This window comes from Ranitomeya variabilis, chromosome 1, assembly GCF_051348905.1.
Source record: "Ranitomeya variabilis isolate aRanVar5 chromosome 1, aRanVar5.hap1, whole genome shotgun sequence".
Lineage (NCBI taxonomy): Eukaryota > Metazoa > Chordata > Amphibia > Anura > Dendrobatidae > Ranitomeya > Ranitomeya variabilis.
The window spans coordinates 203,952,489-203,977,627 of record NC_135232.1 but is presented as its reverse complement, the minus strand read 5'-3'; the positions used below and the strand labels follow the sequence as shown (position 1 = coordinate 203,977,627).

The 25,139-nt window shown below is 43.2% G+C and overlaps 1 long non-coding RNA gene across 1 annotated transcript; it reads right to left on the bottom strand.

Annotated features, from left to right (window-relative positions):
• Positions 1 to 19,052: 19,052 nt before the first annotated feature.
• On the bottom strand, positions 19,053 to 19,967 carry LOC143793862 (uncharacterized). The gene is made up of 4 exons (XR_013220303.1): positions 19,763 to 19,967; positions 19,591 to 19,671; positions 19,434 to 19,511; positions 19,053 to 19,226 (listed from the first exon to the last, which is right to left on the bottom strand). It is a non-coding gene; the product is annotated as an uncharacterized LOC143793862 (long non-coding RNA).
• Positions 19,968 to 25,139: the final 5,172 nt, after the last annotated feature.

Here is a 25,139-nt window from a genome sequence, read left to right as displayed (position 1 = left end):
GCCAGGGCGACCTGGATGAGCCCTATGAAAGGCACGAACCAAATCCGAGGCATGAACATCAGAGGCAGTTACCCAAGAATTATCTTCCTGACCATAGCCCTTCCATTTAACCAGATACTGGAGTCTCCGCCTGGAAATACGGGAGTCCAAGATCTTCTCTATAACGTACTCCAATTCACCCTCAACCAGCACAGGAGCAGGAGGCTCAGCAGAAGGAACCACCGGCACCTCGTATCTCCGCAACAACGACCGATGGAACACATTATGGATAGCGAAAGATGCCGGGAGGTCCAAACGAAAGGAAACAGGGTTAATAATCTCCAAAATCCTACAAAAATGCCGGAACCTCAGAGGGAATAGATGACGAGATAGAAACCAAAGGTATGTCCCAATGAGCCCCCCGACATCCCCAGCTTAACACAGACATAGTTTTCCAGTCCAGTACTGGGTTATGAGATTGCAACCATGGTAATCCAAGCACTAACACATCATGTAAATTATGCAACACGAGGAAGCGAATCATCTCCTGATGGTCTGGAGTCATACGCATAGTCACTTGCGTCCAGAACTGTGGTCTATTACAAGCCAGAGGTGTAGAATCAATACCCTTCAGAGGTATAGGAACTTCCAGAGGCTCCAAATCAAACCCACAGCGCCTGGCGAAGGACCAATCCATGAGACTCAGAGCGGCGCCAGAGTCCACATAGGCATCCACGGTAATAACTGATAATGAACAAATCAGAGTTACAGACAGAAGAAATTTAGACTGTAAAGTGCCAATAGAAACAGACTTGTCAACCTTCCTAGTACGTTTAGAGCATGCTGATATAACATGCGCAGAATCACCACATTAGAAGCACAAGCCATTTTTGCGCCTATAATTCTGCCGCTCGCTTCTTGACAGAATTCTGTCACATTGCATTTTCTCTGGCGTCCCTTCAGAAGATACCGCCAAATGGTGCACGGGTTTGCGCTCCCGCAAACGCCGATCAATCTGAATCGCCATTGTGATGGACTCATTCAGACCTGTGGGCGTAGGAAACCCCACCATGACATCCTTAACGGCATCAGAAAGGCCTTCTCTGAAAATTGCCGCCAGGGCACACTCATTCCACTGAGTAAGCACAGACCATTTACGAAATTTTTGGCAGTATATCTCAGCTTCATCTTGCCCTTGAGACAGGGCTATTAAAGCTTTTTCAGCTTGAATCTCCAAATTAGGTTCCTCATACAGCAACCCTAAAGCCAGAAAAAACGCATCCACATTGAGCAACGCAGGATCCCCTGGTGTCAATGAAAATGCCCAATTTTGAGGGTCACCTCGCAGCAAAGAAATCACAATCTTAACCTGCTGAACAGGATCTCCAGAGGAGTGAGGTCTGAGAGAAAGGAATAATTTACAATTACATTTGAAATTCCGAAACCGAGATCTATCTCTGGAAAATACCTCTGGTGTAGGAATCTTAGGTTCAGAAATAGGAGTACGTATAACATAATCTTGTAAATTCTGAACCTTCGTAGCAAGATTATTTAAACCTGCAGCCAAACTCTGAGAGTCCATCCTTACACCGGAGAGATCAGAGCCATTCAAGGATTAGAAGGAGAGAAAGGCAAGGCTGTAAATAGAGCAGAAATACAACTGAGCCAACTAAGTAGCAAACATGTGAGGGAAAAAAAAAAAAAATCTACAGACTTCTTTTACTCTTCTTTCTTCTGCCAATTACTTTAACAGTGGCCGGTCATACTGTCATGATTCCCCAATGGCATGGGAACATCAGAAACACAAAATAATAGACTAGCCCTCGGGTGATGGAAACTCAAGCTGACCGTGACCTAAATCTACCACACAACTAACAGTAGCCAGGAAGCATTCCTACGGCTGCCTAGATGCCATGCGCCAGCCGGAGAACTAACTACGCCTGGAAGAGGAAGGAACAGACCTGGCTTACCTCTAGTGAAATTCCCCAAAGATGATAGTAGCCCCCACATATATTAACGGTGAGTTAAGAGGAAAAGACATACACAGTATGAAGGTAGATTTAGCAAAGCGAGGTCCACTTACTAGATAGAGGAAGGATACAAAAGAGGACTTCACGGTCAGCTGAAAAACCCTTTCAAAAACCCATCCTGAAATTACTTTAAGACTCCTGTGTCAACTCATGACACAGGAGTGGCAATTTCAGTCCACAAGAGCTTCCAGTAACAGGAAATGACAAACTGTAAACTGGAAAAAAATACAAAACAAAAAGGACAAGAGTCCACTTAGCTGATCAGCAGACTGGTAGCAGGAACATGCAACTGAAAGACTCAGGTTACAATGATGACCGGCAAGGAAGTGACTGGAGAGCAAGGCTAAATAGGCAACTCCCAAAACTGATGGAAGCAGGTGAGCTGAGGCAGAAAAGAACACACAAGTCTCCAGTACCACCAGCCACCACTAGGGGAGCCCAAAAAGCGGATCACAACAGAACTCCCACTTGGCTTAGCATCTCACTCCGGGCGGCTCAAGTCATGTTTGTGGTTAGCACAGTCGAGTGTCAGAGCAAACACAACCACCAGCCTAGACTTCCCTGGGGGGTAGCTATAGGGACCCCAACTAGTATCATTACTGCTTTACTTCTGTGACGTCTAACAGGGTAAAGCTCTGAGTGCTTTCCTCTTAGTACAGCTCTGTGGTGTAACAGAGCTAGGTACTTAGCGCTCTGTTCACACTGAGTGACCTTTAACTCGGTGTGTTTATAGTGCTAGCTCGTAGCTTTGCTCCGCTATTATTCACTAGCTGCGGTTTTCCATCACTGCACGGTGGACCCCGGGTTGCGATCGCACTTTATCATAATTTATATTTAGTGCGATCCGCTAACCCTAACACCGTGTTGATGAACTGATTGAAAAGCTAGGGCTGGCCAGGTTCATTACCACCCTTGACATCATAAAAGGGTATTGGCAAATTCCCATATCCCAAGATGAAAAGAAGAAGATAGCCTTCTCAAAACCAGACGGTTGTTTCCAGTACACAAGGTTGCAACTTGGGTTGCATGGAGCTCCGGTCACCTTCCAAAGAGCCATGAAACTGATCCTAGCTCCCCACAAGAAGTATGCAGCAGCTTACCTGGATGACTTTATGATTTTCAGCTAGTATTGGAGAATTCATCTGAGCAAAGTCCAGTTGATACATGATGCTCTATGGAAGGCGGGGTTTTTCAAAAACTAGAAGAAATGTGCCATGGGCAAGGTGGAAGCTAAATACTTGGGTAATGTTGTAGTCAGGGGCAAAATAAAGACCCAAATAAATAAAGTTGACACAATTCAGATTTTGACACAACCTCTGTCAAAGAAGCAGGCCTACCACTGCCCGTTCATCGCTAACTTGGCCATGATAGCCACCCTTCTGATGGACTTCCCTAAATGGACAAAGCCAGCTATGGCTAAGTGGTCTCCAGAAGCTGAGATGGCCTTCCCGGAACTGAAGCTAGCCCTGTGTAAACAGGTAGTTTTTGTGGCACCGGATTTCTTTAAGGAGTGTGTCAGAAGTCTTATCACAAGAGGTGAACAGAGAAGAGCACCCAATAATGTAACTAAGTTGGAAGCTGTCATCCTGCGAGAAGAATTGTTCCATAGTGGAGAAGAATGTTTGGCCATCAAGTGGGCGTTGGACACTCTAAGATGCTACCTCTTAGGCAGGAGGTCTAGGCTAGTGTCAGACCATTCCCTACTGAGTTGGATGATTGAGAAGAAGGGGAACAATGCCAGAGTGACCACGTGGTTCCTAGCAATTCAGTATTTTAGCTTCCATTGAGAGCATAGGCCCAGGAAACTTTATGGGAATGCTGATGCAATGTCGAGGGTCTATTGTTTGATGGCAGAATGTGCCAAGAGTGGGGGGTATATCTTCAGGGAAGATATATATCATCAAGGTTGGTAGCTTCGGTGATGTAAGCCCAGGAAAGCAGATTCCAGCATGTATAGTGCTGCCAACCTGGCTGCTCACATATCCACACCCTGGGGGCATGGTATGGTAAATAAAATGGAAACCAATTGTCTCATTCATTCGTCCACAGGGCCGCGCTTAGTAACCCGATATTTACCCTGGTTACCATTGTAAAAGTAAAAAAAAAAAAACAGTACATACTCACATTCTGATGTCTGTCACGTCCCCCGCTGGCGTCCACAGGGTTAAAACTGCTTTCGGCAGGAGCGCTGCTTATGCACGCGCTGCTGCCGAGAGCTTCCCTGCACTGTGTCAGCGCCGGCTGTAAAGCAGAGCACAGCGGTGACGTCACCGTTACTGCCGGCGCTGACACATTCAGTGCAGGGAAGCTCTCGGCAGCAGCGTGTGCATATTAGCAGCGCTCCTGCCGAAAGCAGTTTTAACCCTGTGCACACCAGCGGGGGACGTGACAGACATCAGAATGTGAGTATGTACTGTTTTTTTTTTTTACTTTTACAATGGTAACCAGGGTAAATATCGGGTTACTAAGCGCGGCCCTGCACTTAGTAACCCGATGTTTACCCTGGTTACCCAGGTGCTGCAGGGGGACTTCGGCATCGTTGAAGACAGTTTCAACGATGCCAAAGTCGTTCCCCTGATCGTTTTTCGCTGGAGAGACTTGTCTATGTGAGACAGCTCCCCAGCGACCACACAACGACTTACCAACGATCACGGCCAGGTCGTATCGCTGGTCGTGATCGTTGGTAAGTTGTTTAGTGTAACGGTACCCTTAGAAAAAGCACTGATAAACCATTAATGTGTAGTAGCAGTAGAAGCAGAATTAAGCTGCTCACCAAAACTGTCACTATGAGCTGTTCTAGAGAGAACTTCAAAATACCCCTTTAAGCGATATACATTTTTCTTTATTTTTGAGGGGAAGCATCTATGACAAATCATGCCATAACCCCTTTTCGACATCCGGCGTACATTTGCGCTGATGTCAGACTCCCTACCTTTGATGTGGGCTCCAGCGGTGAGCCCACATCTTTCCTGCCACATGTCAGCTGTTTTGCTCTGCCCGGCACAGCCACGGGTGGAATCGCGATCCACCCACAGCTATTAGCCCGTTATATGCCGCTGTCAGACTCTGACAGCGGCATTTAATGCATGCTTCTGGTCATCAGGCCCAAAAATCTGAAAACCGGTGACCCCCATCACGAGTCAACAGGTCACCGATGGGTTGGCATAATCACCAGAAGTCTCCTGGAGACTTCTATGGTTGTCACTACCAGATTGCTTTGAGCGCAACCCGGTGGTTGGCGCTCATAGCAAGTCAGTAAATCTACTACATACAGGTGAACTGATCATCACCTATATATAGCAGAGGTGATTGGGCTATCACAGCTTCTAGTCTCCCATGGAGACTATTAAAGCATGCCAAAAGTAAAAAAAAGTATTTTTAAAAATATAAAAAAAAAAATTAAAAGTTCAAATCATCCCTCTTTCGCCCCATTCAAAATAAAACAATAAAAATAAAATCAAACATTTACATATTTGGTTTTGCCGAGTTCAGAATCTCCCGATCTATCAATAAAGAAAGGATTAACCTGATCACTAAACGGCGTGGCGAGAAAAATGCAATTAAAATGCAATAACGGGCGATCAAAAGATCATATCTGCACTAAAATGGTATAGTTAAAAACGTCAGTTCGGCTCACAAAAAAAAACCCTCACCCAACCAGAGATCATGAAAAATGGAGACGCTATGGGTATCAGAAAATGGCGCTTTTTTTTTTTTTTAACAAAGTTTGGAATTTTTTCACTACTTTTTTTGAAAAGCTGTCACGCGAAACACGTGTCAAGGGGCCAGCAGGGAGACGCGTGGGCACTACCAACGATGATGGGTAAGCAGGATTGAAACTTGTAGGGCATGCTAACCTGGCTCTATTTATGTACAAATACATGTTATTGATAATTGCCGGTCTCCACTCACTTTATACTTTGTGGTATACTGCTTACATGTGATGTTAGTTCTGATCCTGTTCACCCTTGGGTACTTGTATTTCACCCTCTCCTTGCTGTACTAGCATGTCTCCTCGATTATCATCTTTTCCGTATTATTATACTTATTGCATCTTATTGTTTTATATATTAATGATCTAATAATACTTTCTATTTTACTAGTTTTGCTGGTTTCTCTGTACTCCATTCTTTCGTGTTTTCATATTTTTGGGAGTATTCCACTTGTTACCATCTGTGGTGGATTTATTTAGGGAGTGAGGTGTTTTCCTCTCTTGGCCGCAGTGTTACGAGTTGTTTATCTTGACTATTGTTTTAAGACTTGATTCACTATGTACATTCAAATGAGGGTAATGTAATATTTTCATGTAGCTGAACAATGGGCCCAAAAGACAATGTTACTGGTGGGCCCTTGACACACCAACTCGACACTGCCAGCATCTGTTGATAAAAGGTGGCTGGGTAGTGGAATAGACCCATAATGTGCACACCCAACTTTACTGGATATACAAGAGTGAAATGTAAATAAAAAAAAAAAAGTAAAAAGTATGTTCAGGGGTGTTGCTATTAATGGTGCTGAGATACTATGGCAATTACACCTGTGCATTGGTATCTGATTGGACCAAAGGCACTACTGATACAAAGGCATCAGTATAATAAATAGCTCACCTTGTTTAAGATTGCAAAGTTTAGAAGAAGCTTTGTAATTTCTTTCTTTCTTTATCCATACCGGAAAAACACTGGTGATACATTGATGGTTAAAGCGGTTGTATGGATGACACACTGTGATGACACAATGACGGAAAACACTGATGACACCAGTACCATTTTTTCACAATCATGTTTTATACAGATACATGAAGAAGGACTAAAAGACTGAGTAAACATTACAAATAGTGTGTGACAGCTCAGTATTGAAGAACAGTTACCATCCATTTTCCCATACCCATAGATGTTGAGGTCACTTTGATACAGTCCTAGTAAATCATAGGCTATTATTCATGTCTTTTCCTCACAATAGAAATACTTGCCACAACAAAATCAAATTTGCCACCACAAATCAAATTTTAGGGAAAAATTTGGATGAGCTGGTGAATTCATAATTTCAAAAGATTCGCTAATCTCTGTGTATAACCACAACTTGTTCATAGATTTAGCAATGGAATTAAAGATTGGTCTTTACCAAACTGCACAACAATCTAATGTCCTTATCCAAGTAATATCCAAGCAGACACAAACACTAATGCCTGCCTGACAGACTGCCCTAACAAGCTCTATGCAAGGTTAGTTTGCTTGCTCTGGATGAGGTAGAGATTGCTGTTGATGTCTGTCTTCCTGCATCTTGGAAGAATCAGCTCAGTGCATACTATTAACTGCTTACTCTGTTGTGGTGGTAAATATGCTCCTATTTAAAAACATCCCTAGTCAGAAGACAGAACAGATGGGGAAGGCTTAAATTAAAGCTTTGCAATGGTAAGAAGTAAAACCCTGGTGGATTTGGTGTGCAGTTCTTTTCAATAGGAATATAACCCTTTAATCGCTACATTGAATTCTGGAGCATTGCACTTCAAGACGTAATCTCATTCACAATTAAAAAGGTCAGGTCCGTGAATATTGAGGAATTATGTAGCTGTGCCACAAGTGGAGAAATAAACTCTATAGAAATTTTAAGTTCAAAATAGAAATATGACTTGTATTCACCTTTTAGTTTAGAGAAATTAGAATTATTAGACCACCCAGGTAAAAATCTTTCTCTGTATGTTAATGACTGTAGAGAGAAAAGTAGATGCCATAAGCTTGGGTTCATACATCGTGAAGGACTATTCTCACTCTCTCTGACCCATTTGGGCAGACCTCACATGTGTGACCACAAGAATAGGACATATTGCGTCATAATACTGAAGGAATTCCGATGATCACCAGGAATCTCTAAATGGTTCCAATTAACATGTGTTATATTGTGCATGGTATAACAGAGACAAGTTAGTATTTCTTCATAGGACAACCCCTTTACAGGGCTATTTTCATTCCTTGAAGTGTTGTCATATAACTATGATGTGTCATCTTTTTATGATCTTGGGTGTAAGATCTCTAGGACCCCTACAGGGGACTCAACACTCAATCACCCTTTCATTCTTAGGAGTGGTGAAAGTACAAGATGAAATACCCCCACTATTTCTATTCATTCACTGATTCTGTAGTCAAGCAATATCCCATCATTTTATAAAATGGGAAATCCTTTAAATAGTGACAGAGCCAATTTGGTACTTAATGACCGAGCCAATTTTTACAATTCTGACCACTGTCACTTTACGAGGTTATAACTCTGGAACGCTTTAACGGATCCTGCTGATTCTGAGACTATTTTTTCGTGACATATTGTACTTCATGATAGTGGTAACATTTCTTCGATATTACTTGCGATTATTTATGAAAAAAATGGAAATATGGCAAAAATTTTTAAAATTTTGCAATTTTCAAACTTTGTATTTTTATGCCCTTAAATCAGAGAGATATGTCACACAAAATAGTTAAAAAATAACATATCCCACATGTCTACCTTACATCAGCACAATTTTGGAAACATTGTTTTTTTTGTTAGGGAGTTATAAGGGTTAAAAGTTGACCAGCAATTTCTCATTTTTACAACACCATTTTTTTTTAGGGACCACATCACATTTGAAGTCATTTTGAGGGGTCTATATGATAGGAAATAACCAAGTGTGACACCATTCTAAAAACTTTACCCCTCAAGGTGCTCAAAACCACATTCAAGAAGTTTATTTACCCTTTACGTGTTTCACAGGAACTGAAAAAATGTGGAAGGAAAAAATGAACATTTAACTTTTTTTGCAAACATTTTAATTCAGAACCATATTTTTTTATTTTCACAAGTGTAAAAACAGAAATTTAACCATACATTTCGTTGTACAATTTCTCCTGAATACTCTGATACCCCATATGTGGGGGCAAAGCACTATTTGGGTGCACCACAGAGCTTGGAAGAGAAGGCGCACCGTTTGACTTTTTCAATGCAGAATTGGCTGGAATTGAGATCGGATGCCATGTCATATTTAGAGAGCCCCTGATGTGCCTAAACAGTGGAAACGCTCCACAAGTTATACCATTTTGGAAACTAGACCCCTTAAGGAACTTAACTAGATGTGTGGTGAGCACTTTGAGCCCCCAAGTGCTTCACAGAAATTTATAACGTAGAGCCGTGAAAATAAAAAATCTTTTTTTTTCCCTCAAAAATGATTTTTTAGCCTGCAATTTTTTATTTTCTCAAGTGCTTCACAGAAGTTTATAAAGTAGAGCCGTCAAAATAAAAAATCGCATTTGTTTACACAAAAATGATCTTTTCGCCCACAAATTATTATTTTCACAAGGGTAACAGGAGAAACTAGACCACAAAAGTTGTTGTGCAATTTCTCCTGAGTACGTCGATACCCCATATGTGGGGCTAAACCACTGTTTGGGCGCACCGCAGAGCTTGGAAGAGGAGTGCCGTTTTACTTTTTCAATGTAGAATTGGCTGGAATTGAGATCGGACACCATGTCGCGTTTGGAGAGCCCCTGATGTGCCTAAACAGTAGAAACCCACCACAAGTGACCCCATTTTGGAAACTAGACCCCTTAAGGAACGTATCTAGATTTGTGGTGAGCACTTTAAACCCCCAAGTGCTTCACAGAAATTTATAACGTAGAGCCGTGAAAATAAAAAATCTTTTTTTTTCCCTCAAAAATGATTTTTTAGCCTGCAATTTTTTATTTTCTCAAGGGTAACAGGAGACATTGGACCCCAAAATCTGTTGACCAGTTTGTCCTGAGTACGCTCATACTCCATATGTGGGGGGGTGGCACTGTTTGGGCACTCATCAGGGCTCGGAAGGGAAGGAGCACCGCTTGGAATGCAGACTTTGATGGGATGGTGTGCGGGTGTCATGTTGCATTTGCAGAGCTCCTGATGTACCTAAACAGTAGAAACCCCCCACAAGTGACCCCATTTTGGAAACTAGACCCCCAAAGAGCTTATCCAGATGTGTGGTGAGCACTATGAACCCCCAACTACTTCACAGAAGTTTATAATGTAGAGCCATGAAAATAAAAAAAAATCATATTTTTTCCACAAAAATGATTATTTTAGCCCCCAAATTTGTACTTTCACAAGGGTAACAGGAGAAATTGGACCCCAAAATTTATTGTGAAATTTATGCTGAGTAGGCTGATACCCCATATGTGGGGGTAAACCACTGTTTGGGCGCATGGCAGAGCTCGGAAGGGAAGGAGCGCCGTTTTGGAATGCAGACTTTGATAGAATGGTCTGAGGGTGTTATGTTACATTTGCAGAGCCCCCTATGTACCTAAACAGTAGAAACCTCCCACAAGTGACCTCATTTTGGAAACTAGACCCCCCAAGGAACTTATCTAGATGTGATGTGAGAACTTTGAATGCCCAAGTGCTTCACAGAAGTTTATAATGCAGAGTCATGAAAATAAAAAAATATTTTTTTTTTCCACAAAAAAAGATTTTTTTAGCCCCCAAATTTTTATTTTCACAAGGGTAACAAGAGAAATTGGACCCCAAAAGTTGTTGTCCAATTTGTCCTGAGTACACTGATATCCCATGTGCGGGGGGGACCACTGTTTGGGAGCATGGCTGAGCTCGGAAGGGAAGGAGTGCCATTTTGGAATGCAGACTTTGATAGAATGGTCTGCAGGCGATATGTTGCACTTGCAGAGCCACTGATGTACTTAAACAGTAGAAACCCCCCACAAGTGACCCCATTTTGGAAACTAGACCCCCCAAGGAACTTATCTAGATGTGTGGTGAGAACTTTGAATGCCCAAATGCTTCACAGAAGTTTATAATGCAGAGTCGTGAAAATAAAAAATATTTTTTTTCCACAAAAAAGATTTTTTAGCCCCCAAGTTTTTATTTTCACAAGGGTAACAGGAGAAATTGGACCCCAAAAGTTGTTGTCCAATTTATCCTGCGTACGCTGATGCCCCATATGTGGGGGTAAACCACTGTTTGGGCACACGGCAGAGCTCAGAAGGGAGGGAGACCCATTTGACTTTTTGAGCGCAAAATTGGCTGTGTGTTTAGAGACCCCCTGATGTACCTAAGCAGTGGAAACCCCCCAATTCTAACTCCAACCCTAACCCCAACACACCCCTATCCCTAATCCCAACCCGATCCATAATCCTAATCACAACCCTAACCCCCAAAACACCCCTAACCCTAATCCCAAAGCTAACCATAACCCTAATCAAAACCCTAAACTCAACACACCCCTAATCCTAATCTCAACCCTAACCTCAAAACCTAACCCTAATCCCAATACACCCCTATCCCTAATCCCAACCCTAACCTTAACCCTAATCCCAAACCTAACACTAATCCCAAATGTAACCCTAATGCCAACCCTAATCCCAACCCTAACCCTAACTTTAGCCCCAACCCTAACCCTAACCCTAGCTCTAACCCTAACCCTAGCCCTAACCCTAACCCAAGCCCTAACCCTAGCCATAACCCTAAGGCTACGTGCACACGTTGCGGATTTTGCTGCGGATCTGCAGCGTTTCCGCAGCTGCGGGTCCGCAGCAGTTTCCCATGAGTTTACAGTACAATGTAAACCTATGGGAAACATAAAACGCTGTGCCCATGCTGTGGAAAAAAACACGCGGAAACGCAGCGGTTTACATTCCGCAGCATGTCAATTCTTTCTGCGGATTCCGCAGCGATTTTACATCTGCTCCATAATAGAAAACCGCAGGTGTAAAACCGCAGGGAAATCTGCACAAAAACTGCGGTACATCCGCGATAAATCCGCAGGAAAAACGCAGCGTTTTGGCCCTGCGTATTTATCAAATCCGCTGTGGAAAAATCCGCAGAGAACCATTCTACGTGTGCACATATCCTAACCCTACCCCTACCCCTAACCCTACCCCCACCCCTAACCTTACCCCGAACCCTATCCCTACCCCTAATTGGAAAATAGAAATTCATACATTTTTTTTATTTTATTATTTTTTCCTTACTAAGGGGGTGATAAAGGGGGAGGTTATTTACTATTTTTTTTATTTTGATCACTGTGATAGGATCTCACAGTGACCAAAATAAAACAAGTGAAAGAATCTTCCTCTGCCGGCCGGCAGATCATGGCGGGCGCACTGCCGGCAGCCAGCAGAAGAAGCAGGAGGACCCAGGGACACCGGTAAGTATAACAGGGTCCCCAAATCCCCCTATTTCTCTGTCCTCTGATGTGCGATCACATCAGAGGACAGAGAATGACATCGCTGTTTTTTTTTTTTTGACCGCCGGTAAACGGTTAATTACCGGTGATCGCAACTCGGGGTCGGTAAAAACCCCCAGAATCATGTTCTCTGGTGTCTCGGATACCCCCGGCAACCGAGACCCCAGAGAAAATCCGACTCTGGGGGGCGCTATTCACTTTTTCCACAGCGCCTTTAATTAACGGCGCTGTGGTTTAAGTACCCTTAACTGCCGCCGTTAAAAGGTGTATCGGCGGTCGTTAAGGGGTTAAAAAGAATATGACATGAAATTCATAATTATTTAAAAATCAAGAAACAAATTCTGGCTGTATTAATGCAGCTGTTTGCATTTTACTAACACACTTTTATAGTCCGCCAGGGAATTTTTCATCACAGATGGCCAGTCCAAGGTAGGTCCCTGCTGACTTCTCTCCACCTTACTCTTCTAGACTGAGAGGTCTCATCCGATATATATGTAACTTTACTGGTGGAAATGATGAAACATGCGTACAGCTCTGGTAAAAATTAAGAGACCACTGCACAGTTTTATAAAAATCAGCTTCTCTACATGTCTGCCATTCCATTCCAGTGTCAGTTGAATTCCAACCAGAGGACACCTCATTCTATTTAATATGCTTCTGATTAGGTGATCACCTGAACCAAACCTTATTTAATGAGGGAAAGTATTAAAAAAACCCTGCTGTGGTGTTCATAGTCCTCTTGCAATAGGACAAGCTGGATGGCAAAACAAGTGCTTGTAATATCCCAAAAGTAATAGGAATGAAAAAATAACTTTAACCATGCCGAAGGAGTTGAAAAGAAAAGTATTGAGTGAGGAAAAGAAGGGCTCAATTCTGGCTTTACTAGCAGAGGGATACAGTGAGCATCATGTTGCCTCCATGCTTAAAATTTCTAAGACGGCAGTCCATTACAACAAGGTCAAGCAGCAGACATTGGGGACAACAAAGCTACAGACCGGCAGAGGACAAAAACGACTCTCCACTGATGATCGTCATCTTATTCGAACGTCACTCAGCAACCTCAGGATGACATAAAGTGACCTACAAAAGGAATGGCAAATGGCAGATGGGGTGAAGTGCACGACAAGAACAGTTTGCAATAGGCTCCTAGAGGCAGGGCTCAAGTCATATAAAGCTAGAAAAAAAGCCTTTCATCAATGAGAAGCAGGCTGAAGTTTGCCAAAGACCATAAGCATTGGACCATAGATGTCTGGAGTAAAGTAATCTTCTCTAATGAGTCTAAATTTCAGCTTTGCCCAACACCTGGTCTTCTAATGGTTAGATGGAGACCTGGAGAGGCGTACAAGCCACAGTGTCTTGCACCCACTGTGAAATTTGATGGAGGATCGGTGATGATCTGGAGGTGCTTCAGCAAGGCAAGAATTGGACAGGTTAATTTTTGCGAAGGACGTATGAATCAAGCTGCATATAAGGTTATCCTGGAAAAACAGTTGATTCCTTCTGCTCAGGCAATGTTCCCCAACTCTGAGGACTGTTTTTTCCAGCAGGACAATGCACCATGCCACACAGCAAGTTCAATCAATGTGTGGATGAAGAACCACTACATCAAATCCCTGTCACGGCCAGCCTAATCTCCAGACCTGAACCCCATTGAAAACCTCTAGAATGTAATCAAGAGGAAGATGAAGAAGCCATCAAGCAAAGAACTGCTTACATTTTTGTACCATGAGTGGCATAAGGTCACCCAAAAGTAGTGTGAAAGACTGGTGGAACTAATCTCCTGATATCTTCCACCACATAATTTCTGGTCCTCCCAATACCTTTTTCTCACCTTTACAAATAGTAACAGAGTTGTTCCACACATCTTACATGTAGAAAAATTAGTGTATCAAAAGAGTACTGGCACTTGTCACATACATGTATGTAGGGACCGTAACAGGGACAACTGCACAATGCAAATATCTAACAACACAGACAAGCAGTCATAGAATCCCATAAAACATGTACATTTTATTAAGTACACAATATAAATAATAATATTAAAAGGGACAGAAACAAGAGCAAAGGTGGGAAACAATGTGAACACTCAATGGCAGTACATCAAAAAAGGGCTATAGGTAACCACCACTGCACCAACATACTAACGTATAATTATATTAGCCAAAGGACCGCAAGTGTATCAGAATTAGTGTCTATATAGTATATTGGTCAATACCAAACCAGCGATCCAAAGCAAGCATCATGCGCCTTGAGGAAGGAGCTTGGTGCTCCGAAACGCGCGTCTTGGCGCCCTCCTTGCCAAACACCTCAGGAGCCCTGGGGACCCAGCTTCACCTGTGGGAAGCGATACCATCCCTGCTTCCACAACATCACCCCAGAGAACCCCTTTAAGCAACATCAGTCATCCCTGACCGAATACCGCAGGTGGCGTCACGAACATTTATTATTTTGCAAACCCCTCTATAGACTTTTCCCTTTACATGGATGCCCAGGACCACAGACCACTGCTGTGACACATCCCTTTAAGTGCCTGATCCGGTACCGAGTACACCACGGCCCTGGCGGGCGTTCCACCAACACATCCAATTATCCCCTACATTTGGAACTTTCAAGAGGAACTTGAAAACCCATGTCTTCAGAACAGCTTACAACCTGCCATGACCCCGCTGTCACTTCACCAACACCAGAGTTGCTGCAACCCAAAAACCTACAGTCTCCTCCATTATCCTGTAGAATGTAAGGCTGTAAGGTTAGGGTCCTTTCCCTTCTGTAGCTGTCTGTCACTATTAGTTTGTTCATTGTAATTTGTATTTGTGTTTTGTATGTAACCTATCCTCATGTATAGCACCAAAGAAGCAATGGTGCTTTACAAAGTAAATAAAAATAATAATAATCCGCCTCATGATGCTCCAGCCAGTCCTCACCCCTGCACTCGTTGCCAGCCTACACGCTTGTTTCCCAGCCTCTTTCCACTATCTGAGAAAGAATTATGGGAACAGAATGATCACTAATAGATCACTAACAGCATAGCTCCCAACTGTCCCTCATTCTGCGGGACTGTCCCGGTTTTGAGCCTTTGCCCCGCACGCCCGCACGGGACACTCTGCTTCCCACAGACAGCAGGAGAAGCAGCTGACATGCCCCCTTGTGTTAAGCCATGCCCCTTACCCTTCCATATGCGATGTATCAGCCAGTCATCCCTGCACCCGCAGAGCCTTACACCACATATTGGCTGCTCTGTGCTCACAGGACCTGTGATGAGGTCACAGGAGGGGGGAGTCAGGGGTCACATGATCGGGACCTCCGTAGATTGCAGGACTCGGCTGTGCTGGTTGCCAACTTGCCATGGTGCTGCTGGATGAGGTAAGTAAGCTGCCTTGTGTGGGGTCAGGAGGTGTACAGTGTGGACTTAGCAGAGCTATGTCTGTGTATGAGGTGTATAGAGCGGAGCTATGTGTGTATGAGGTGCATGGAGCAGAGCTAAATGTGTACGAGGTGTATGGAGCGGAGCTAAATGTGTACGAGATGTACGGAGTGGAGCCGTGTGTGTATGAGATATATGGAGTGGAGCCGTGGGTACGGAGTGGAGCCGTGTGTGCAAAGTGTACGGAGCGCAGGCGTGTGTGTAGGAGTAGCTATGTGTGGCCATTATACGGTACGAAGTATCATGTGGGGCTATTATACAGTATAGAGCATCATGTGCGGTCATTATACAGTATGGAGCATCATGTGGGGCTATTATACAGTATGGAGCATCATGTGTAGTCATTATACAGTATGGAGCATCATGTGCAGTCATTATACAGTATGGAGCATCATGTGCAGTCATTATACAGTGTGGAGCATCATGTGCAGTCATTATACAGTATGGAGCATCATGTGCAGTCATTATACAGTATGGAGCATCATGTGCAGTCATTATACAGTATGGAGCATCATGTGTGGCCTTATACAGTACAGTATGAAGCATCATGTGTGGCCATTATATGGTACGAAGTATCATGTGGGGCTATTATACAGTATGGAGCATCATGTGCGGTCATTATACAGTATGAAGCATCATGTGCAGTCATTATATAGTATGGAGCATCATGTGCGGTCATTATACAGTATGGAGCACCATGTGCAGTCATTATACAGTATGGAGCATCATGTGTGGCCATTATACAGTATGGAGCATCATGTGTGGCCATTATACGGTATGAAGTATCATGTGGGGCTTTTATACAGTATGGAGCATCATGTGCAGTCATTATACAGTATGGGGCATCATGTGCAGCCAATATACAGTATGGAGCATCATGTGCGGTCATTATACAGTATGGAGCATCATGTGGGGCTATTATACAGTATGGAGCATCATGTGCAGTCATTATACAGTATGGAGCATCATGTGCAGTCATTATACAGTATGGAGCATCATGTGCGGTCATTATACAGTATGGAGCATCATGTGGGGCTATTATACAGTATGAAGCATCATGTGCAGTCATTATACAGTATGGAGCATCATGTGCAGTCATTATACAGTGTGGAGCATCATGTGCGGTCATTATACAGTATGGAGCATCATGTGCAGTCATTATACAGTATGGAGCATCATGTGTGGCAATTATACAGTTTGGAGCATCATGTGTGGCCATTATACAGTATAGAGCATCATGTGTGGCCATTATACACTATGGAGAATCATGTGCGGTCATTATACAGTATGGAGCATCATGTGCAGCCAGTATACAGTATGGAGCATCATGTGCAGTCATTATACAGAATGGAGCATCATGTGTGGTCATTATACAGTAAGGAGCATCATGTGTGGCCATTATACAGTATGGTGCATCATGTGGGGCCATTATACAGTATGGAGCATTGTGGGGCCATTATACAGTATGGAGCACTGTGTGGCCATTATACAGTATTGAGCATCATGTGTGGCCATTATACAGTATGGAGCATCATGTGTGGCCATTATACAGTATGCAGCATCATGTGTGGCCATTATACAGTATGGAGCACTGTGTGGCCATATTTTTTGTTTATAATTATTCTTTATGAAACAGTGTGATCACCAGTGCTAAATGGGTGTGGTTGGGATGTGGATATGAGTATGACTAGTTATAAATGGGTGTGGTCAGAGGCGTGGCCTAAAATTTGCCGCAGCGCGTGTTGCAAACTTTGTCCCTCTTTCCCATCTTCAGAAGTTGGGAGGTATGCTAACAGATCACCATACAGTATCATGTTATCAGCAGCACATCTACAGTTTACACTGGCGATGTGCTGCTGAGAACAATGATTTCTGTTCCGGTATAAACAATCCAATCACTCGATGAATATGCAGCATTTTGCTTGTTTAGTATAATACTCCCCATAGTCCTTCACATGGTATAATGTGCACCACAGTCCTCCATATTGTAACATGCACACTGCATAGTCCTCCATGTAATATAATATGCCCCATTATCCTCCATATAGTATAATACACTCCTCAGTCCTCCATATAGTATTATACACTTCCCATAGTCCTCCATATAGTATAATACATTCCTCATAGTCCTCCATATAGTATAATACACTCCTCATAGTCCTCCATATATTAAAATACACTGCTCAGTCCTCCACATAGTATAATACACTCCTCATTGTGCTCCATATAGTATAATGCACCGTCACAGTCATCCATGTAGTACAATTCACATCCCATAGTATAATGCACCTGTAATAATTATAGGGGATAACTCAGGAGACTCTGTGTGGAACAAGACAACTACAGGACACAGTTTTATAAGTGGTAAAGTCTATATTATCACACGGTGATTCAAACAGGTGCAGAGAGAAACTCAAGTCCACAACACTTGGTGCAAATAATAAACGCAGCTTAGCAGTCTATAGGAAACTTCAGAGGAAAATGCAATCAAGCTGAAAGTCTATGAAGCACAGTTATTCTTGAGGATACTTGACACGAATAAATCCTTGTCTTAGTCCAGGCACAGATAGATATGCTTATTAGGCAGTTCAAATCATATCTTAGCTCAACCAGGGAGGTCTGGTTAATAGTCTCAGGTTATTGCAAAGCAGCTACAGCTTACATGACCAGCAAATGCAGATGGAAGTAAACATGAACAGCAGGTGAAGGAGGATTACTGGAAACTTGTGTATGCAGCAGGAACTCAGGGCAGAGTAGCAAGATCACCACACAGGTTCACAGGAGCAGGTGTATAGCCAGGGAGTAATCAGAGGTCAGGAGCTGGATGCAAGGCAGAATACTCTAGCACAGACTGAAGGCTGGGGTCGAGTTTTATAGCAGGAGACACAGTGCACATGAGACCAAAGACGCCATCTTGGAAAAGGGCAGTAATGCACAAAAGGTAAAAAATGTCCAGAGTCCTGACAGCACCCCATAGTTCTTCATATAGTATAATGTATTCCCCATAGTCCTCGATACAGTATAATGCAGCCCACATATAGTACAAAATAAAAGGGGGTAATGGTGTGCACTCTGGTCAAAAGGATGTGGAGGTGCTGGTAAATCAGACCGTGTGGTCAAGTCAATAGTAGAGGAAAAAAGTACCGCACACTCGAAGTTGATATGATGCAAAAAGGTATAAGCCAAATTTATTAACACAAACAGGATATCAACAGTTGCCACTGTGTTAGTTCGTAGAGTGAAAACCCGACGTTTCGACCCTCCCGGGTCTTATTCATGGGGTTACTAGGAAGCAAATAGACGGTATAAGCAGCTGTTTGTGACATGATATAAAATGAAAAACAACAAACGAAAAAGGACAAAGATAAAATACCAAAGCATAACAAAAACATATTATGTACAATATATACAGAGCAACCAGAGATAATGACAAGGGTACTCTGAGGAGCAGCGAAAAATCGGTCTATGGTACAGAGGCAATATCTGCAATAACCTGCTTACGGGAAGGATAGTAACGTTTACCTGCACTCTTTTGTTACACATATATAGGGGTGGCAGTGTTGGCAGCCAAGACACAGGTCCTCTAAGGTATAGCCTGTCATTATAACAAAGAATAAACATTTATACAGTGCATGGGCAATAAGACAGCATAGTTCCAATGTGAACAAGGGAAGGAGGGGTTTATGTATATAGGACACGTTTGGTCATGAAGATTAGGAGTCAGTCCCAATGAAATATATTATAATAGGGTAACTGAGGGGCAGTATATGTGGGAACTAATAAGGAGAGATGTTGTGGATACCTTGTAGATTCAATAGTAGTTCCAATAGAATTGGTTAAGGGGTCCTGTTTTGGGTAAACTGCAGCCAAGTAAGGAGTCCTGCAGGAAATATGAATCAGATAAAGAAATATATGCCCCCTATGGAGGCTGGACGTTCAGGTGCATGTATTGAGGGTACCTTAGTGAGGGTCCACTAGCAGCTCCTCTGGCAAGTATAGAAAGGTCCTGTATAGGGTGACTGGCAGTTTCAAGGATTGTCCTATGAACAAGGTATGGTGAATTAGACCAACCAATACTAAGGGAAGGTATGAAGGGAGGGTGCCGAGTAAGGGAGTGGTGGGTCCGTGTACCTGCTCTCTTGCACGTCCGGGGATTAGCGGCGCATCCCGCGCCCAGCTGTATGGTCCTGGGTGGTAGGTAGGGGTATGTCCGCATGTTTTGTATAAATACCGCCGTACCGGAAGTACGCGGTCCCGGACCGGAAGTGACATAGTCACTTGGTCTGTGCGTGCGCACTAGGTGCTAATGGTAAGTAAGGGCAAGAAGATGCCAGTAGAGGGGAGTTATGTCAATGTGTGTGGCCGCAAGGAGATTGTATAGGAGCTGAATAGGACCCACTTCTCAGTGTAGAATGGGGGCGGAGGCACAAGACAATGGAGGGATGAATGGCACGCAAGGAGATTGTATAGGAGCTGAATAGGACCCACTTCTCAGTGTAGAACGGGGGCGGAGCCACAAGACAATGGAGGGTTGAATGGCACGTATCTGTTTATGGGCACTGTTATGTAGAGGAATAATATATAGAAAATATAAAAGAAATGGTTCTGAAAAAAAGGACAAAAATAGTTGTAAAGAATAGGGATTTTTTATAAATAAGGAAAAAATAATAGAGAAAATTAATAATAATAAAAAATGAAAATGAAATAATGAAAAATAAAATAATAATAAAAAATAAAAAATGAAAAATGAAAAATAATGAAAAAATCAAAAAATGAAAATAAACTGGGGCAAAAATAAAGGGTACTGACTATATGGAACTCACCTACTGAGCAGAGGGTTCAACGTGTCTGGAAGGCAAAAAGGTAAAAGTTAGTGTATTATTGCAGCAGCCAGTCTATTTCCCTATTGAGACCCCTGGGGGATAGGGTCTCAAGTTTATGAATCCAGAACGTCTCCCTTAGTTTCAATTGCTTAATGTGGTCGCCACCTCTCCTGGGTCTAGGAACTTGTTCGATTATCTGGTACTTGAGTTGTGCCACCGTGTGTTTGTGCTTTGCAAAATGATCAGGAAGGGGTAGCCAGGTTTTATTGCAGCGGATGGTGGATTTGTGGCTCGCAATTCGGTCTTTTATGTGCTGTGTAGTTTCGCCTACATATAACAGGCCACAAGGGCACTTGATGACGTAGATGACAAAATTGGAATTGCATGTGTAGAAGCCACGGATGGGAGCACATAAGGGGTGGCGTAGAAAAGCTAGCTATACTGGGGTAGGCTCTTGCCAAAAGGGACCAATGTTTTTTGATAACCATCTCCACTTTGGGCATAAAGGGGTGGAAGGTATGTACAAACGGGACCCGATTCACATTGGTCTGTCCCTGAGGTGGCGAGACTGGCTGGAGAGCACATGCCCTCTCCTGGTTGAGTAGGCGTTGAGGGTAATGCCTATCCCTGAATTTGTTAGACATTCCATCTAGGCGCGTATGGAGTAGGTCAGGGTCCGATACGATCCTTGCTACCCTTGTGAATTGGGATCGAGGGAGGCTGTTACGTGTGGTCCTTGGGTGGCAACTGGAATAGTGGAGAAGACTATTGCAGTCAGTTGGTTTGGAGTAAAGGTCTGTTGAAAGCCGACCCTGTGCGTCTTTGTGTATAAGGGTGTCTAGAAAGGGAATCTGGTTGGGATCATATTGAATAGTGAATTGCAATTCCGGATAGATGGAATTCAAGGTTTGGTGAAATGCCTGAAGTATGTCAGGTGGTCCAGTCCAGATAAGGAAAATGTCATCTATGTAACGAAGATAACAGCCTACATATTGGTCGTATCGGTCATCTGTATATATGAAATCCTCCTCAAAGGCATTCATATAAGCATTGGCGTAAGCAGGCGCAACGTTAGAGCCCATTGCAGTGCCACGGCACTGTACATAGTAAGTGTCTTCATATAAAAAGTAATTCTCGTATAGGACCAGTCTCAATAAGTCTAGGCAGAGGTGTACAAAGGCAGGGGATTTGCCCGAGCCCTCTAGTAGTCGTTTGGTCGCTGTAATGCCTTTTACATGGGTAATGGATGTATATAGACTATTGACGTCCATGGTGACTAAGAGGCTGTCTGGAGGAACATCCACCTGTCGTCGTATTACGTTTAGAAAGTGTCCCGTATCTAATATAAAGGATTTGGTAGTTCTGATTAGTGGCGTCAGAATTTTTTCTAGGTAAATAGATAAGGGTGAAAGGATAGACTCGGTGGATGCCACTATGGGGCGACCGGGGGGATTGTTCAGTGATTTGTGAATTTTTGGAAGGATATAGAAGACTGGAGTGATGGGGTGTGGTTTAGTAAGGAATTTAGCTGTCTGTTGATCAATTGTGCCATTGTTGATGTGAATATTAATAGTGGACTGGATTTTTTTGCGGATCTCAAAGATGGGGTCTCTAGGAATAATACTATATGTACTAGTGTCTGACAGTTGACGTAGTATTTCAGAGGAATATAATGAGCGATCCATTATAACTAAAGCCCCACCCTTATCCGCTGGTTTGACAACAATAGTCTTGTTGTCTTGTAATGACAAAAGTGCCTGTCTCTCTGAAGATGTCAGATTGGAGCGTGTGGGGAAGAGACCTAGACGGTGTTGGTGGGATAGATCTTTTACATCCTTATCCACAAAAGAAATAAACGTTTCTACAGGATGGAACGTCTGGGGTGGGTTAAAAGAACTAGGGTTCCTTAATCCCAATGTTGAAAGGGGGATCTCCGCAACAGAGACGTCCCCGTTAGGAGACACTCTGTTCTCGGAGCCTCCCGTCAGAGTCCCAAAGTGAGTTTTAAGTCTCACGAGACGATAGAATCTTTGCAAGTCCCTTTCCAGCTGGAAGCTGTCCTAGATGGGGGTAGGGCAGAACGATAGTCCTTTCTGTAACAGGTCGAGTTCAGCAGTCCCTTCATACCTTCCCTTAGTATTGGTTGGTCTAATTCACCATACCTTGTTCATAGGACAATCCTTGAAACTGCCAGTCACCCTATACAGGACCTTTCTATACTTGCCAGAGGAGCTGCTAGTGGACCCTCACTAAGGTACCCTCAATACATGCACCTGAACGTCCAGCCTCCATAGGGGGCATATATTTCTTTATCTGATTCATATTTCCTGCAGGACTCCTTACTTGGCTGCAGTTTACCCAAAACAGGACCCCTTAACCAATTCTATTGGAACTACTATTGAATCTACAAGGTATCCACAACATCTCTCCTTATTAGTTCCCACATATACTGCCCCTCAGTTACCCTATTATAATATATTTCATTGGGACTGACTCCTAATCTTCATGACCAAACGTGTCCTATATACATAAACCCCTCCTTCCCTTGTTCACATTGGAACTATGCTGTCTTATTGCCCATGCACTGTATAAATGTTTATTCTTTGTTATAATGACAGGCTATACCTTAAAGGACCTGTGTCTTGGCTGCCAACACTGCCACCCCTATATATGTGTAACAAAAGAGTGCAGGTAAACGTTACTATCCTTCCCGTAAGCAGGTTATTGCAGATATTGCCTCTGTACCATAGACCGATTTTTCGCTGCTCCTCAGAGTACCCTTGTCATTATCTCTGGTTGCTCTGTATATATTGTACATAATATGTTTTTGTTATGCTTTGGTATTTTATCTTTGTCCTTTTTCGTTTGTTGTTTTTCATTTTATATCATGTCACAAACAGCTGCTTATACCGTCTATTTGCTTCCTAGTAACCCCATGAATAAGACCCGGGAGGGTCGAAACGTCGGGTTTTCACTCTACGAACTAACACAGTGGCAACTGTTGATATCCTGTTTGTGTTAATAAATTTGGCTTATACCTTTTTGCATCATATCAACTTCGAGTGTGCGGTACTTTTTTCCTCTACTATTGACTTGACCACACGGTCTGATTTACCAGCACCTCCACATCCTTTTGACCAGAGTGCACACCATTACCCCCTTTTATAGTGATTTTTTGCTTGGTGTAGCACCAGTCTACCAGATGACGTCAGACATCTTCGCATACGACGCCGCGACCAGTTCCAATATCCTATCGCAAGTTTCTAATTCCAGTGAATTCTTGAAAACCCCTCCTCATGAGCTAAAGACGAGGGATTACGAGAAGGAGCGCCGAAAATTGGTCTCATATGACCTACACTGCATTACTTTGGCAGAATATCATAAACAGGGCAAAATCCCGAGAGGCCTCAGGTGCAACCTGCGCCCAACCCTTTTTTCTGAAGATCCAGACTATTGTGATAAATATAAAAGAATACTAAATAAGTGCTCATTGGACATAATTATCTTGACTATTGAATTCCTACAGAAGGCCATCACAGAAACAAAGGACAACATCAGAGCGATTGAAACACAACTATCCTCTACATTAACATCTACGGACTGGACCAATTTAAAGGACAAGACGGACAAAGTGCTAGCTGACCACCAAAAATTCCTGGAGGAGAAGAAACGGCAAAAGTTTCAACGGGACAACGACGATTATTCACACAATAGAGTATATAAATGGAGCGACTCTGCAGGCAACAACCCGTGGCGCCGTCCATATCAACGCAAGACAGGTTCTTTCAGTACGGAAAGCGACTCATCCACGGGTTCCCACAGACCTCGTTTTTTATCCAAAGGCCGCAGGGGAGGACATCAGCGTACAGACCGACAAGAAGATCGAGAAAAAATGACAACCCGGTCACAGGTAGGACAACTAACCTAGTTATCAACATTTCAGGTTATACGCTCTCCCCTGCTGAACTCGACCTGTTACAGAAAGGACTATCGTTCTGCCCTACCCCCATCTGGGACAGCTTCCAGCTGGAAAGGGACTTGCAAAGATTCTATCGTCTGGTGAGACTTAAAACTCACTTTGGGACTCTGGCGGGAGGCTCCGAGAACAGAGTGTCTCCTAACGGGGACGTCTCTGTTGCGGAGATCCCCCTTTCAACATTGGGATTAAGGAACCCTAGTTCTTTTAACCCACCCCAGACGTTCCATCCTGTAGAAACGTTTATTTCTTTTGTGGATAAGGATGTAAAAGATCTATCCCACCAACACCGTCTAGGTCTCTTCCCCACACGCTCCAATCTGACATCTTCAGAGAGACAGGCACTTTTGTCATTACAAGACAACAAGACTATTGTTGTCAAACCAGCGGATAAGGGTGGGGCTTTAGTTATAATGGATCGCTCATTATATTCCTCTGAAATACTACGTCAACTGTCAGACACTAGTATATATAGTATTATTCCTAGAGACCCCATCTTTGAGATCCGCAAAAAAATCCAGTCCACTATTAATATTCACATCAACAATGGCACAATTGATCAACAGACAGCTAAATTCCTTACTAAACCACACCCCATCACTCCAGTCTTCTATATCCTTCCAAAAATTCACAAATCACTGAACAATCCCCCCGGTCGCCCCATAGTGGCATCCACCGAGTCTATCCTTTCACCCTTATCTATTTACCT